Source organism: Larus michahellis, chromosome 2, assembly GCF_964199755.1.
Source record: "Larus michahellis chromosome 2, bLarMic1.1, whole genome shotgun sequence".
In the NCBI taxonomy this organism is placed as follows: domain Eukaryota; kingdom Metazoa; phylum Chordata; class Aves; order Charadriiformes; family Laridae; genus Larus; species Larus michahellis.
The window spans coordinates 60,674,133-60,692,390 of record NC_133897.1 but is presented as its reverse complement, the minus strand read 5'-3'; the positions used below and the strand labels follow the sequence as shown (position 1 = coordinate 60,692,390).

Below are 18,258 nucleotides of genomic sequence, written 5' to 3'. Positions count from 1 at the left end.
TTTGACAGTTTTATTTCATATGACTGAAAGAGCTAAATAAAAATAATTGAGTATGGCATGACAAAATAACAGATGGCTATAGTTAATGCTGACTTCAGCCCTTATATGCCTGTTGAGTTCAATAAGGTACTAAAGCGCATAACTTAGTGTTGAATTTGGTCCAGAAAACTTAATGAAGTATGGGACTTACTGATCCTAGAACATTTGAGTAAAACCTGATTGTATAAATATTTACCTTTGCTCCCACACTTTCACTGGCACTTCCTTGCACCACATCTATGCATGTACCTCATAAAACACTGAAGCCAACCTACGCTTCACACAAAGGCACCGTGGGGAACATAAGGGTGCTGTGATTTAGCTCACCCCTTCAGTGGCTTGTACAGCTATGACACTAAATATTTTGGGAAAAAAATCTAGGTTGATCAAACCTCGGAAGAGAGTGCTTGATTAGGTAACCTCACAAAATCTCCTTCATACAAATGATAAGTAGGTTGGTTCTGTCTTCCAAATTTGTATTTCCTGCATACCCTTTCCTTTGTCTTTTTATGCCAAACTACTCTTTCATTTGGGCTTGTTTATTCTTAATATAGATGATATCTGAGCCCTTTTAGCCTTACTTTTGGGCTTCTGTAAAATACAGTTTGTTACTAAGCATAAGGCTGTCTTACATAAAAAATGTTGTATTACGGTGTGTGGGATTCTGGTCTCTGTAAAAGTTTACAATTATCCTACTTCCGTATCACAGGTGACATTTTGGAAGACACAGAAAAATTATGTTACTTGCTAGACATCATGTGGAAAATATGCATACCAGCATACTTGCTCTAAATAATAAACTATCTAAGTAGCCAATAAAGAGACAAAAGATGAGGAAAGAATAATGTCACATACTATTAAAAGTAAAATTCCAAGAAAAGTTATTATTCAGCTATTTATTTCCTTTCTGTAAAGGCCCCAACCACATCTGTACTGATATTTAGGAAAACTTAGGTATTTGAGACTATTTTTCAGTATGCTCTTTCTATTCTGACTGACCTCAACCTTTAATTGTAACAACCACAACATCTTATTTTCTGTATCTATAATTAATTCTCACTCTTGAAATACTATATTTTTATGGTATTACACATGATCTGCTAATTGTCTCTCCTCAGAAGATCTCAGTTTCCCTTCAGTCCTTAGAGGTAACTATCACATTGTACCTTAATTTTCTCTCCAGTCTCAGCCCCAGAAGACTGCTTCCCATTTTTCTTCCGTGGGTGGGTGGAAGAAGGCAAACCCACAAGAGTGACTCTTCTCCCAAAGGGGCACTTACCCCAGCAGAACAGATGACCAGTTTTATTTAGTCGTTATTATGTACCATACAGCTTGTACATCTGTAGCTCCTTACTCAGCATGAGGATTTCTTAACCTACTGCTGTCAGGAGTTGGAATCAGTGATCCTATATTTTTTTTTTTTTCTGTCTGCTTACCTAATAAATAGAAAAGTTGTTTCTAACTGTAAAATGATTAGTAAAAGTGGTCTCAAAACAAATTCAGCTTTTTCCTAGCTGCTTAAAAATATCTCTCAATATATTGAAGTCATTAGGTTTGTGGTTTTTTTGATGTTGTTGTCATCCTTTGTTTGTTTGGTTTGACCTAAGAAAGGTAAACTCCTTAAATTACCCTCGAAATGGTAAGGAGATGGGGAACAAACAGCTATTTCAAACATCAAGCCATGCCAAAGCCAAAGGGAAGAAGAAATTTGTAACAGCCATTGCTAAAATATAAGCCAAAATCCAGCAAAAAACCTTACAGGATTATCTACAAATTGTGCTATAAACATAATGCACGATGTTGCTACATCTACTGAGGAAGGAAAGTGGGGTCTATTATCACGAAAACGCTCTAGTTAGAAGAAGAATTAAATATCCCACTACAAAACCTTTCAAATGTACCCCCATTCATCAGAAATAATTATCTGAAACTGAAAGCTCCAAGATATTGAAGCACATTTAAAGCAATGGTGCAGCATAGAGGTAATTAACAGATGTCATTTTTCATTATGCAAACACTTTGCCATCAAGCACAAGCAAAACACAGATAACTTGTCGCTATCCCTCTGCTTGTAAACACGCACATATGTCTCTGAGAATTAATTCCATTTTAATTAAGTGTCTTTCTAAGTGATTTTGCTAAAAAGACAGATGACCTTCTTTCGCAATGATATGCAACTTTATCCATAGGTTAATTTCTTTATGGCCTTTTCATGTTTTTATGAGACCTTTACCTCTTGTCTGCATGTGTGTACATCCACATACATGTATTACATACAGTAATGGAGAAAATGAGAAAGGACACTAAACAAGCTACTTACTGAAGTTTTATAAAATTGTATTCCTGCAACGTGTGCAACTGTGTCACCTCCAGAGGCAGCTGCGTTCTGAGATTCTAGCTACAGATTCTAGTAGCCAGACAACTGACTGACCAAGGTTAGGACTTGAGCTACAGGGAAGGTATAGCATGCTATAATCGTTCCTAAATATTGGCCAAATGCAGATGCCCTTGTTTAGAAAAATCTTTTTTGCTGCACTGGCTGTAGAACGTCATTTTGTTGACCACACTTATACAGGATTTAGTGACCTATTCATTAGCCAGATCGTGCCACTTTATTGCTCTGATGGATTTCCACTATCCTTCTTGTTAGCCTTTGAGCTCAACTCTCCTTATATTACACATCACCACATTTTCCTCAACAAAAGATTGAAGCAAACTGAGCAGAACCCACCATTCATTTCCTAATGCAATTCCCTCTGAGCTGAGCCTGTCTTTTCCTAGCACAATACTCGATGAACGCCCCCACGACTTTTTACTGCACAGTGTACTGTCATAGCCCTGACCGCATGGACTGAAAGGGCTCTGGGCCATGGGTTTCTAACAACTCGTGACGATGTGGCCATGGCCAAAGGAGGCTGATGATGAAATGGGTGAGAAGTCCTAACGCCTCCCCCTTATCCATAAGAATGGTGCTTTTCAGGACTCCAAGCAATCCTGGGTAGAGCTTACAGGGAAGCTGCTCCTGAAGCAACTGGGTTGTGCCTCTCTGATCTTTCAGGCTGCAGCATTTTTATCGGCCTTGGGTGAAGACAGAAATTAAAATGTAATTCTTTGGGTCCAAAGGCCGAGGGCCCAGAGTGTTTGCAGCTGGTACACTGAGAACCCTGACAATGCTGTGCTGCATTTTACTGGAATAAGTATGTTAATTCGCCAAATGTTGATATATCTTTTATTTTCTGATGGCTTAAATGTAGTTTAGTGCAGATGCTTCTTGCCTTAAAATAAGTCTATGAGCTAAAAGTTGCCTCATGGATATAGGGATACCAAGAAGTCTATCACTTCTACCTGTAAGCAAAGACTACACAGGCAGTGTAGGAGCTGAGGAGAGCTCTCTGCTACTGCAGGCAGCTGCATCACCTAATCTTCTGCAGGATCTGATCACATCTGCACTGGTTTTATCTAGGAAGGGAGGTAATTTTCTTCACATTAGCTCCTATGGTGCTATGTTTTGGACTTGTGACCAAAACAGTACTAATAACACAGGGATGTTTTAGTTATTGCTGAGCAGCGCTTACACAGTGTCAAGGCCTTTTCCGATCCTCACATCACCCCACCAACACGTAGGCTGGGGGTGCATAACACACTGGGAAGGGACACAGCCAGGACAACTGACTCCAACTGACCAAAAGGATATCCCAGACCACACAACATCACACTCAGCAATGTAGGGAAGAAGGATGAAGGATGGGGGGGAGCGTGTTTGGAGTTGTGGTGTTTGGCTTCCCATTACATGTGATGGAACCCTGCTTTCCTGGAGATGGCCAAACCCCTGCCTGCCGATGGGAAGCAGTGAATGAATTCCTTGCTTTGCTTTGCTTGTGCGCGCAGCTTTTGCTTTGTCTATTGAACTGTCTTTATCTCAACCCATGAGTTTTTGCACTTTTTCAATTCTCTCCTCCGTCCCCACGAGGGGGTGCGAACAAGTGGCTGTGTGGGGCTTTGCTGCCTACTGAGGTTAAACCACACCAACACTCCAAATTAGGAAGAGTGTGTCTCTTCTTCCCCAATACTCTTTCTCATCTGAAAGCTGTTCCAGAACTTCATTCTTGATGGCTAGAAATTCTGGTTTCCAGGTTTAATATATTTGTAAATATTTGATTCACAGGATGCTATTTTTTGTGTTCAACAGTGTCTGCTAGCATAAATAATTCTTCGTCACTCATGTTTACCTTAATGTATTTTTGGAGAAAATGATACTGCTACGTTTTAGCACGTGGGAGATGGAACACAATGCAGGCACAAATAAGCTGCTGCTAACCCCAGCTGTTGTGTGCACATAACACTGTGCAAAGATTGTAGTTCAGCCCTGAAAAGCAGCCTGACTTCATGGTCGAGAAGCATGGCTGAGCAAATAAGCCTTGCCAAAAGCCTTCTGAAGAACCTCGGTATAAAAGAAATGTCCCGCAGGATCAGAACAACAGTCCACCTGCTCCATCACCCTGTTGCGGAGAGTGGCAATAAGAGATGCTACTCAGGGCAAACATGTGAGTGTGGCCACTTCTGTCACTCATTCACCTGTCACTCCCTCAGCATCTACCACGACTGCATTAAAAACATTATGGGGTGCACAGTGCTTACAGTATGCATCGATGGACCTGTTTTACAAGAATCTGTTAAAACCTTTTTTGAACCCACTAATGATGTCTGCTTGCACAGCCTCCTCTGGCAGCAAAGTTCCAGAAGTTCAGTAGTGGCCGTGTAAAGTAGAAATTTTTTCCCCCTTTTCAAGCTGGCCTTGTAACAATCAACAGGTCTATACTAGCTTCTGATGTCTTTGTGCTATGCTCCTGTGCCCTATGTAGGTATGTTAACAGTGTTCTATTGTATGTGAGGTTCCCTTCTTGTTTTTTTCTTTATCAAATGACAAAAAGTGGCCCAAGTGCATGCAACAACAATACCCAGTGAAATTACCCCAGTTCCTTCTGAACAAGGTATTGCACTGTTTGAAGGAAGATCATAAGGGCACAAAATACACAGAAACAGAGTCAGTAAGGAAACTGTGTTCACGTATCTTTAAGGAAGAGGAGTTCAGAAATGGAAAGGTATGAGTTAATTGTTTTCTAAGATCTTCAAACTGTTTTCTAAGGTCTTCAGGAAAAAAAAATGTTTATAAACAAGAATAATTTAAGATTATAGAGGACTCACTGACAATAAACACAGGAGAACCTGTAGGTTTGCAGATATATTCTTCAGCTGTATCAGTATAATTTATACTGAGCTTACGAGAATTTGTAGACAGTCATAAGTGATTTGCAACCATTAATAAATACATCAGAATTGGAAACTGAAATAATATAAGAATCATGAGAAGGTAGGTGCTATAACTATCGGAAATACATCACTAGGAGATTAAGAAAGTTAACTTACTTAAGAAAGTTAAGTAAGAGCAGGTATAAAAGATTAAGATTTGCTGAATGCTGGAACAGTTGAACAACTGCTTAGCCGAACCTTCAGTAATCATTAAAGAAACTTGTAAAAAACCCTAAAAAAATAATGTTACCAGAAATAAAAACAGTTTTCTATTTCTTGAATTATAGGATAATATTAATTCTAGATCAACAACAGGAGTAAGCAGGAAACGGTCAAGTGGTTGAGTCTTTTCAAAAACTGCCCTTGAGGTCACTAAAATAAGATTTTTCTTGTTTTGCTTTGGTTTCCTACAAAGAAAGAAAGCATACGTTTAATGCAATTTCAAAATGCTTTCCCATTTTGTTTAGAGGGGCGGCCTCAAGTTTTCATCATTCAATTTATGCTGTGACAAGACTTGCAATTGACTCTATTCCCTCATTTCTGTTTTATGTTCACTTCCTTGACTGAAGAAGATTTGACAAAATAGAAGATTAGACAATTTAGTTCCTCCATGAAACTTGCTTGAGATTAGGTCCTTTCTAGGAAGTTGCAATTAAAATAAAAGTCAGTATGTATTCTGGGAGTTCTATTATGCATTATTTACATCTTTTTGTGTTGAGAATCCTTGAGATATGGTTAGCCACCTTGTTTTCCAGGAAATTCTGAATGACAGGAGGCAATGCTTCTAATCAGTATTCATTCTACTATCCTTACAAATACCTAGGAAATGTAAAATAAGTGCTAGTCCCCAACTAAGATCCTACTGAAAAACAATTCATAGTTTGTGAAGATGACAGGCCTTACTGTAAACCAGATCTCTGAGGTCTTTTTGGCAAGAAAAAAATTGAGCATATTTATGTGTAAGGATGACAGGAATATCTGTAACTAAAGTTACATAGAGTGTCCAGATTGATGGAGAAGATGTATACGACATCATAGATTAAAAAAATTGATGCAGTTCCATAAGAAACACAAAATTATGATGAAGTGTCAGTTTTCATTCTTTGCAGTTTTAGAGGCAATCCCTTTCCTAGAGAAGTAATAGCAATAGCATGCAGCAGTGCTAATAAAATCTCCTTCAAAATCTTCAGCCCTGGAGCCTGCCTCTCCGTAAAGTTCCCAATCGTGGGGAAATGCATTCTCCATTCTCTGGACACTTCTTCTCTGGACACTTCAATATTCAGCTTGACTAGCCTGGTGGATATATTGGAGTTAAAAAGTTATTTCATACCCACTTCCTATAAATGGAATTGGAAATGAAAATTTGAGGCATGCATTAGGCGTGTGCAGTAACTCTCAAAGCCTTTACATACTTCAGGTTTTTTCATCGCCTCTATATCAGAGATGTATATAGCAATCAGTGATTGGTATCGGTGAATGCTATATCAATCAGTGCTCTTCTGTGGCAACAGGGAAGATTCTACGAAAGGGTGTTAGAAATACTCGATTTAGTCAGCAACAGCTGGTTCTAAACAAATGTTCTTATCTTTGGAAGGGTCCCTGTTGTCCTGACATCACCTCCACATATCAAGAACAAGCTTGTGTGTATACAGATATAGGTACACACACGCACGCATACATACAAATATACACAGAAAGAGGTAACCAACTGAAGCTGAAACACTGGAAATTCCAATTAGATATAAGGAAAAAAATTTCATCGTGAGAATTGTCAAACACGGGCACAGGTTTTCCAGAGACATGCTAGGATCTCCATCCTTGGAGGTGTTCAGGACTCAAATGGACACAGCCCTCAGCCACCCAGTCTGACTCCATCAGCCCCGAGCAGCAGGTCAGAGCAGATGATCCCTGGAGGCCACATCCAGACTGAATTACCCTGTGATCCAACGAGCATATATATGTATAGATGAGTATAGAGCAAAACCTAACCACCCTCAAAGAGTCTCTGAATTGATCTGTCTTTAGCAACAGTATTTAATAAACTTAAGCTTCTGCTGCCCAGCTCAGTTTGCTCAACGATCTCCTCAGTTCTTTACCTTAGAGTTCAGCAAGTCAATGTTTATCCTAATTGCAAACGTATTTTTACTCTTCTCCAGCTTTCAGAAGAGAAGATGATGGTATTTCCTGTTTATCCATTAGGTCTGCTCTGCTTCACAATCACCACATATGCTAATTGAGCAGTTAATAAAGTGCTATTTAGTAAGTTAATAACTGATATTTCTGAGCTTTCTGTTCAATTTGCCATCATCTATCTGCTATCTTGATTCAAGGGATTTACATCATTTGATGTTATCTATTTTATTGGCCTTCAAGGAACTCACAGTTTCTCTGCTTTTAATGTCAGTGATTAAAAATTGATTGTTCTGGGTTTTTTTACTGAACAAAATGGCAGCAGGAGATAATGTAGGTTTTAAGAGCATTATTTGTAAGTGTGCTGTGCAAATTAGGAGCTTGGATTTGATTCCTGAGTCTTATGAAATCCTATAAACATTTCTGATACAATTTTCTTTCAGGGACAATGGATAAGTATCTTAGATTTGACATAAGAAACTTAAATTCATACTCTTTAGCAAAATGTTTTAACTCAACACTCAAACTGTTGACTGTTAATTGTTATTATGACATTTGATGTCATACCCAGCAAATAACTGCTTTTAGACATGAGATTACATGTTTAGGAATAGTATTCTAAAGATTTCTGTTTCATATAAATAATAACTGCAAATTAATTTATGCTTTTCCAATGACAACTTTTGCATCATAGAGATATAGTTTTTTATATTTGCTGTATTTTTTCTTCATCACATTTTCTAACACTGTCAGCAGATTTTATCTTATTATCTTTATATTTGCCTGCTTGCTTGGAAATTGGCTTTTTCTTCATTTTCATTTGTTTCTACTTTAACAATTTATATAAATAAATATATACATATAATCAGATACTTAGGGTATTCCACTGAAGGCAACTGTATAACATAAGCAACAACCCCAACTCATAACTCAAGAAAGATTTTGTTTCCCTCAATCTACTTTTAACATAACCTTGTACACAACTTCCACTTGACCAAAGGCTGAGCAAAACATACTATTTGTAATCACGCAAAGGAATACACGTTATTAGCTGTCCTGAGATACTGGTTTAGATAGAACAACTTCTTCCCAGTAAAACGTTTCTTCTTCTTCAGCAAAATATGGAAGAAAAGCACCATCTGAATCCCATCAGCAAGCCTGCTCACATAGACACGCTTTTAGCGGAAAGAATACATGTAGCATTTTAATGCCAATTTAAAGAATGCTGAAAAAAACATAAGATAAAAATCCAACAAATTACCTTGGACCTGATTTACATAGTCTCCATTGCATACTCAGATAGCTCGTATAAACTTGGAGGGATCTCCAGGGATCCTATCTCCTACATTTACGAATTTTCGTCAGTATGGTATTCTGCACATGAACAGAAGGCAGAGAAAAGAAAAATATCCAGAGAATTTGGGGGGGGTTGGGGCTGGGACAAAATGTCTAGTCATGATCAATTACAGATAAGTAGCAATTTGGAAAGCTTGGGGCATTCACTGATTATGCAACAAACACACAAAACGCCCAAAACAGGAGGTAGACATGACTGGTAACTAGAATAAAACCATGCCTGTCCACGATATTAAAACAATTTATAGAATTTAAACTTCTCTTACAAGTCTAACTACAGAAAAAAAAATAGTAAAAGCAGTTTCTCCCTTTTCTTTTGTATTAGAGCCTTTATTCTCAATTTGCAGAATTTATGAGAGGTTACTGGATTGCTTTGAGTGTTTATCACAGACAGTGCAAGCAACCTTCCTCTTTAAAGTAAAATAATGCACTATTCATATAACAAAATTCCCATGCAAACAGCAGGTGACTCTTGCGTTGTTTTTCTTTTTCTTTTGTTTTTTCTTTTTTTTTTTCTTCTTTATCAGATCTTTTGCAGTGCTAAGAATCTGCTGGGCAAAATGAGAAAAGGACAAAGAATGATCCTTCCTCTAAACGCTGAAGCTTTGCAACTACCTGAGTGATGAACTGACATGATATTTTCATCAGTGCTCTGAAGAAAATACCCCCATCTAGTCTGGGGCCTGGGAATGCCCCTCCCCACCCCACCCCCCAAGTGTATGCTTACTTCCTCTTCTCCTCCTTATACATATATATCCTGGTACACCAAAGAATAATGAAAACAGATATATCTTCTGTTTACACTGGAGGCTTAATACCTTCAGCTTGATGGACTCCCTTGTGATTGTTTCAGCTAAAATATGACTGCTAATAGTAATAACAGCCAAGCATGCACTGCAGTCTTCATCTACCCAATAACACAGGTTGTCACAGATTTCACATGTCTTCTACGTAAGATTGCACTCATTCAGAGAAAAAGAAGTCAAGGGAGTCCTACAATTTAAGAAAAGAAAAACACCCTCTTCAAGAGCTAAGCAGCGTCAGGCACTGAGTGAAATACATTGGGCTGGTCAGCAGAGGGGTGATTTCATCTTCATAGCACTGCACTGAGGGCAGAGTCATTACTCTTCAAGTTAGCACACAGAGGAGGAAAGGAGGAGAAAATAATTGGCAGCCGAAAGTTCTGCAGCGCACAGTGCTCAGAGTACTCTGCCCTTACCTGACAAGCTGCGACAGTAAGGTCATTTACTTTGAAGTTAAGACCATAAGCTTTTCATTCAGACTAAAATTTCCGTATGATTCCAGGCAAGACATAGACATAGCAGACATTTCTTGGTCACTTGATTTGTCACTCACGCATTAAACATGAAGTTTAAAAACAAAAAGAATACAAATATGCTGGGAAATATATTTTACATCATCCGTACGGTAGAAGAAAAAATCATATATCTACCTTTTCGCCTGCTAATTCAAAAGCCTTTCACAAAGTCCTAAGAATGCTCCAACAATGATGGGATGTTTCTAGCAAATACCAAGAATATCCCAGAAAGCAATAATTACAGACACTTAATTCTGAGATCTTTTTCAGCACCACTATTGAATCATTCTGCAACTTAAAAAGGTCTGGATGAGACCAGCTGTCTGTGACTGGCTGGAACACAGGAAAACCCGAATAGCAACACTCAGAAAAGAGGTTGGCAGCAGGATGAACGCCCACTTGTTGTCTCACAGTGATTTACAGAGCAAATTAATAAACAAGGATAACGTCTTGTCATCACTCTCCCCTTGAAGTTCATTCATTACTGCTAGCACTGAATGATGAAGGAACCTGAAGTCAAATGGGAAATCATCTTCACCCTCAGCAGGTTGCAGACTCTGATCGTGATGCACGAAGTAGTACAGATTCCTGTTTCCTCACCCTCAGCTATGCTAGTTTTGTATTGCTTGTGAGATGAAAAATCATAGTAACTGCAAAATAAGCGCACAGGACTGAATATATAACACCAAGTAAGAAGGCCCCATTTTAACAAAGATAAAGGAGACTGACAAACGATTATTTCATGTCACATCAATGCCCACATTTTCTTGTGTTTTCAGTTTTGGAGAGAGCTAAGACTTGGTTCCTCGTCTGTTTGGTCACTGCTGTGAGCCACAAGCATTACAGGAAACGCCTTCTTTAAGATCAATGAGTGGGCTGACTACTAAATGTCAAGTGGTACCAGCTTTTTATAAACAAGGCCCCAATCCTGTCCCAAAGGTGAATAATACAGGAGGGAAAAGAGAGAAAACAGGAGTAACGTTTCCAAGTTTCATGATTCATTGAATCCCCAAACTCCTAATGCCCTCAACCTCTATTAGTTCAGGTTGCAAACCTGCCAGGTCCCATGAGCTACGTACACACGGCTGTTGTCAGTACTTGCATGGAACACCTCTAAAGGAGAAAGAGCAATCTAGGTGATCCCGGGTTTGCCCGGATCCTGGACTAGAGCTGCCAGCTGTGGGCTATGCATTAGCAATACAACAGAAACATTAGGGATAACTCCAGGGCAGCAGGTAACGTCTTTCAAAGGTAAAGTACTAAAACCAGTAGCCTGAACATTTTTTTGTGCAAGAGATGCTATGCCCTTCATCTGCCCTCAAATTAACTTTTACATTACTCACATTAGCCTTATGTGTGTATTTATGATAGTACAAACACTGAGGAAAAAAACAGCCCTTAGCGTATCTGTAGCATGGCCAAGTGCTGGATGGAGTTCATCTCTCCACTTTATCCCACCTCCCAAACTCTTAATCTGTTGTTATCGGTAAAAAAAGCATTCAGCCTTCTCTTGTGGGAGAAGCAGAAAAGACGAAAGCATCATGCACAAAGACAAGGTCTACATAGTTTCTATAAAAGAAAATATAGAACATGTTATAAAAAAAGAGGACAGAATTCACTTAACAGGAAGATTCCGCATTTTTTGGCTTGCAGACTCTGTTTCAATATTGCACACCAGTTACAGCTGATGAGCACAGCTGAGAAATGCAGAACAGTCAGCAGCCTATTAATACCCGGTTGCTTGACCCTCTTCCCTACTAGAGTAGTTTTAATGGCCAAACTATAACTAGTAGGAATGAACTTCCTGGCTTCTGGCTACCTGCTTTTCTGTTGCTGAAAGTTTCAGCTCAAATCTATCAATCATTCAGAAAAAAACTTCTACCAGCTGTATTACATCTAACATTTTCTAAGGTTTGAATGCTTGACTTGCTGTCTTCAGTGTTCCTCTTGATGCAGATTTTTATTCTGTGCCATTACATACTGTCATAGTGCTAAATTTTGATTGACTGGAATTATTTTAACGCTAGGTGCCAATGTCAATGTACAGAGGAACTCTGAAACGTAACCCTAAAACCCTACAAAAGGCTGTCTGGATTTGTAACAGTAAAAGAAAAACAACCCTATGAAGTAATGCAAGTTGTCAGCTAAGCTTCGCCCACAAAACTAGTTTATTCCTTAGGCGTAACTAAAAAATAAGTTTTGCTGTTCCAACTTTTACACAGTGAGCAGGTGTAATTACTGCACACAGTTACAACACAAAACATGGTTACCAATTGTGTTTTCTGGTCTGTCATTTCAAACATGGCCTTTAAGCTCTGCAAAAATGTTGAATTACGGTTTTCAAAGTGGTGCGGCCTATTTCTACAAAATTTCCTCAGTTTCTAGGAAATTGAGGTTCATTGTCTTTATTGGATGCCACACAAATCAGCAGGACATCACGAATCTTACTAGATAATTTTCTCTTTTCTTCTTTTCTTTTCTTTTCTTTTCTTTTCTTTTCTTTTCTTTTCTTTTCTTTTCTTTTCTTTTCTTTTCTTTTCTTTTCTTTTCTTTTCTTTTCTTTTCTTTTCTTTTCTTTTCTTTTCTTTTCTTTTCTTTTCTTTTCTTCTTTTCTGTTTTCTTTTTCCTTCCCTTCCCTTCCCGTCCCTTTTCCTTTCCTTTATTTTCCTTTCCTTTATTTTCTTTTTTCCTTTCTTTTTTTTCCTTTCTTTTCCTTTCTTCTCCTTTCTTTTCTGTCAAACCAGTATGTTTTGTTGTTAAGCACAGGCCTGTGTATTTTAGCAAAAATGTCTGTTTCGCTAGGTACTGCTTAAACATATGTCTACATTATACAAATAATACTTGATTTTTGTATGCAGTCAATCTGTCAGGTTAAATTGGAAATCTTTCATATATATATATGTGTGTATAGGATGTTTATAGTCATGCATGTTCCTCACTGCAACTTTTATAGTCCTTCAAGTTCTTTTAGGTATATTCATATTTGATCCCTTTTACTTCTTTAAGATTTCTCTACATAATGCTACAAATAGTAAGTAAATTTAATCAACATGTAATCAAGTAGAGCCAATGATAAGTTCTCAGGTTGGTTTTTAGGTTTGTTCTGGGTTTTTTTCACAGAGTCATATCATATAACACCTCTTGTGGAAACTCCAGTTGCTGCCTAGATGAGAGAGTAATGGTAAGAAAATATGCAAAGCCACTGTTAGCAGCTTCTGATGAAGGACAGGAGAAGCCGGTGTCATGTACCTAGTCAGCGCTCTCTGCATCAGCAGCTGTTACCGAGAGCGCACAAGGCTGAAGGGAAGGGCAGATGGATTTTCACAAGTGCTGAAGGGAGTCAGGAAGTGAAATATCAGTGATTTCAATGGGAATCAGTACCTGCTATACTTAAGCCTTGATGTCTACCAATCTTTACATTTGCTACTTAATTGGTACAGTTCGTCTATCTCTACAAAGCTAGCCATTTTGAAAGGAACTACATACATAATTTTTTTTTTAATAAAAAAAGCCTTACATTTTACCAAAATTCCTAATTTGAAGAAGATTTTGTTTAGCAGTAGCCCTCTGAATGAATTTCATTTTGGACGCAAACCATGGAGAATTTGGGACTGAGGCTCATTTTGGTAGGATTGCTCTGGGTGAAGCTCTTCCCACATGTGTTTTTGTTTCTTTATCATGACAAAAATGATTACTTAATATTTACATTACGGCAACAACACAGGCTTCTCTTAAGAATCAGATTCTATTTCAGATGATATGTGCAAATACACACAAATTTGAATTCCATATCTCATATTCCCTGACAGTATCTACTGTTTGGCTTATCTACCATGCGGGCCTGATAATCAAGACATTAGGTATGAGCTAAATAGCTCTACAACTTAGAAAATGTTCTTTTCTATTTTATTCAGACAGACAAGATTTAAAGTTGCTCAGTGATCTTTTAAAAAGTATGAATAGAAAAAGCATCCAGATTTAAGGTATATCGAGCCTTTGCTGTAAACTAGTCCCTGGGAAAAATTACATTGTAACTGAGTCCATAATTAACACAGCCGGTTCTGTACTTATGCAAAATTAGTCATATACTTGGTAAAAAAACCAAAATCAAACACAAAATTTAGGAAAAACAAATTTTTCAGGCTGCTTAAAGAGCTTTAATTTGTTCCCTGTATCTAGTACCATGACACAGTCCTTGACTGGTCACTGATTATCATTTTTTCCAGAGGGCTCCAACATTATTCAACACAGGCGGCATACAATACTCATTTAATTCAACACTGCTCACTGTCCTAATTTACTCTCATGCTTCAATATGTGGACCCCATTTTATATTTAATGTGTATTTCAATTCTTTCTATAAAGACTGCATTTTCTCATTGGATTTTCTATAGTGCTGATTACTACAGTAGATGATGGCTTCATAAATCTGCCTATCTTTGCAATACCTCCGTGAGGTGAGTATCTGGCATCATCTCCATTCTACAGATTGGATGTTAAGGCTGAAAGACGTTAAGGTTACAAGCACACATACATTCTTAGCGGTCAATCTGAGATGCCTACAGGCGTTTTTATTTTTTTTGTTTGTTTGTTTGTTTTGGAGGACAGCATTAGATACATTCAGAGAGAGCGATCACTTATTACAGTTGCACCTGTGAATGTTCGGTATTTCCACAAACTGGACTTCTGGGTTTCCAGTTAGGTACCCAGAAAATTAGGATCAAACTAATGACTGCTCTGTGAAGAAATGGCGTATGAAACCTGGCAAGCATCACACAGGAATGGGATTCCAGAGGCAGAGTTACAATCCAGTTCTCCAGGGGAGCATTCTCTTGCCTTTGCTACGAGATCATTCATCAAACTGCAATTCCTTTCTTCATTTCTAACACAATTTCTAACTTCTACAATAAAAATTGTGGACAATATTCTACTTACACTACATCATTCTGATTCAGCCTGACTTCAGTGGCTCCCCAACCTCCTTTAAAAACAGTGCTCTGCACTTCAAAATTTGAATCTCTATGCTGAATCTCTCTTCTTCTTTGCCTTTCATTCCCACAATTTCCACTTAGCAGACTTCTGTTCCCATTTTACTTCATTACCTTTTTTAATACAGTTGCTGTAGCTACCGCCTTCTCCCCACTGTGTCTCCCTCCTCCTCTCCCCCCCCCGCAAAAAAAAACCCAACCCAAAATCCACAGATACTAACTTTTTTTCACATTGTCTGGGCAGAAGTAGAAAATCATTGTGGGCATACCACGATCAAATGCAGTGCTCCCAGCTATAGACAAGATACACAAATACTGCAGAAGTCCCACCTGGACTCTCAGCCCCAGTGTGGCATTTACTCAGCCCTTCTTGTTTTAGGGGACTGTAAGTTCTTCTAAAATAAGTTGTGCTGATGAGCTAGGGTGACAGCTGTGGCAAGCCATGTTGTCAGTCTGTGAGCTGAGACCTGTCTGCTCATCATAAGCTGCAAAGATCCCTATACTAATAGTAATTTCCACACTGTGCTGGAATACCCATGTAACTGTTACAAGGGCTTACCAGTGTCTATGTCATGATGCCCGGATTTTAGTTCTGGAGTTATCTCAGTCAGCCCTTGCTTTGCGGATCCTTACATACTACTCCTCTCTGTACCAAAATAATGTTCCCAATATTGCAAAGATAATACCTTTTTACCCCTGAGGATGAGAAGATATACAATACTTCATGCAATAGTTGCGGTATGTAAAGTTATATATGCAAAAGCAAGGTTTGAATGGATGTGATGGATGCATGCTTTCACTGCACCAGGTGACTCTCTGAGCCTCTCAATGGCCTCTGCCCTTTCCAGGTTCCCACTGCTACCACTGGCTCAATCTACCCACTCAGGGCAGTTCTCCAAAAGTGCTGTTGCAGATACTGTGGTCCAAACCAGGAGCTGTTTTGCTGTCACCAGAGTTGAGCCCGAACATGCTGAAGGTCCTGGTTAACATTCTGCGCCTGATAACTGAAGTCAGTGAGGTCTCCTCACCTGCTTTTTAGGTATTGATCATCATTTCTCATTTAGAGAAAATTCCTAACTAGGACTCCTCAAAATAATTCCAAACCCCAAAAGGTATGACTTTGGAATTGGACAGATTCTGCCAAAACTAAACTGAAAAAATTAATCTTGAATAAAATGTCCTTAAAGACTATAATGAGCCTTTCATTTCTTCTTGTGATTTACATACACCACGGATTAAAATGTAATATCCAGTTGTATTTTTCATAAACTGTCTGTAATATACAGTAGTTTTCCCCAAAAAAAGCCTGATACATATCCAGAGAAATACTGTGTAAATGTCTTCTTGTTTGAAGTTCTGAGTAAACAGTTGTGTATCTATTATGATAGTGATCTTATTTTAGATTTTAAAAGATCTAATAATTTTATTACTCTATTTATTAGTAGATTCCATATAATCTTAGTGCGTATAGGAGGCATGGAGGTTACAGAGAAAGATTACAGAGTGAATTCTGCTTATTAAATTATCATCTGTGACTCTCAGAGAAGCCACAAGAAGAGATCAAAAGTCAACGCTATTTCCCCCATGCATTTCCCTCAGTGTAAAAGAAAACAGTCAACATATGGTACAGAGACTATTATTCATGGATACACATCCAATGCCTCAAGCAATGAAAACTGTAAGTGCTCCTAATTCTGCCATTATCTTAATTATATTACAATATCTTCCTTTTATGGTTACCATTTTGCCAAAGAACCAAACCTACCTCCCTCCTGCCACACTGGTCTAGTGCCTACATTTGAGTCAGAGCCCTTTGACTTTATATTCTTCACTGTCTATATAATTCTACCTCCGAAGTTTTGCACCATGTCTGATTTCTCTGCCTCTAATATTGACTTCTCTATCTCTGTGGTGTTCAATAGTTCGCCCCATATCATAGCTAACAGCACACTATCCTATGTCAAAGCTTAGGGTGGCAACGTCTGTGGCAATGTTTGATTTCCCACACCCTAATCTATCATTTTTGCAGGGCCTGGAAGATTTATTTTAATACTTAATATTGTATTTTTCATACTTCATTCTTGCAGATGACACCAAACTGGGAGAAGTGGCCAATACACCAGCGAGTCGTGCTGCCATCTGGAGGGACCTTGACAAGCTGCAGAAATGGGCTCACAGTCATATCATGAAGTTTAACAGGGAAAAGTGTGAAGTCTTGCACATGGGGAAAAACAAGCCCAGGCACCAGTACGCACTGGCTGCCACCCAGCTGGGAAGCAACGTGGCAGAAAAAGGCCCTGGGGATCCTGGTGGAGACCAAGTTGAACACGAGCCAGCAATGGGCCCTTGCGGCCAAGAAGGCTGCTGGTATCCTGGGCTGCATTAGACAAAGTATTGCCAGCAGGTTGAGGGAAGCAATCCTTCCCCTATACTCTGCGCTGGTAAGGCCACACCTGGAGTACTGGGTCCAGTTCTGGGCTCCCCAGTACAGAAAAAAGATGGAATTACTGGCGAGAGTCCAGTGAAGAGACACTAGGATGATTAAGGGATTGGAGCACCTCTCCTGTGAAGAGAAGCTGAGAGAGCTGGGACTGTGCAGCCTGGAGAAGAGAAGGGTCCAGGGGGAATCTCATTAATGTATATAAATACCTGAAGGCAGGGTGCTAAGAGGACAGACCAGGCTCTTTTCAGTGGTGCCCAGTACCATGACAAGAGGCAACGAGCACAAACTGAAACACAGGACGTTCTCTCTGAGAATCAGGAAACACTTCTTTACTATGAGGGTGACTGAGCACTGGCACACGTTGCCCAGGGAAGCTGCAGAATCTCCATCCATGGAGATATTCAAAAGCTGTCTAGACATGGTCCTGGGCAACTGCCTCTAGGTGGCCCTGCTTGAGCAGGGAGTTTGGACTCAATGAACTCTGAGGTCCCTTCCAACATCAAGTATTCTGTGACTCTCCTGTTCTGTGATTCTCCCTACTCTTTGGTTTGTTTTTTTTAAATCCCTGACATACCATTAGAGTTCTGTAGCTCGGCATTCATTAATAGCCGTATGAATTTCTCAATTAACACAAAATGGTTTATGAGCCAGTATTGATTCAATTACAGGCTGCC

At 38.9% G+C, this 18,258-nt stretch overlaps 1 protein-coding gene across 1 annotated transcript in view; it reads right to left on the bottom strand.

Moving 5' to 3' along the window:
• Positions 1 to 18,258, bottom strand: part of CNTNAP2 (contactin associated protein 2) — a 1,161,641-nt gene that overhangs the window by 182,735 nt on the left and 960,648 nt on the right. The window lies entirely within an intron of this gene.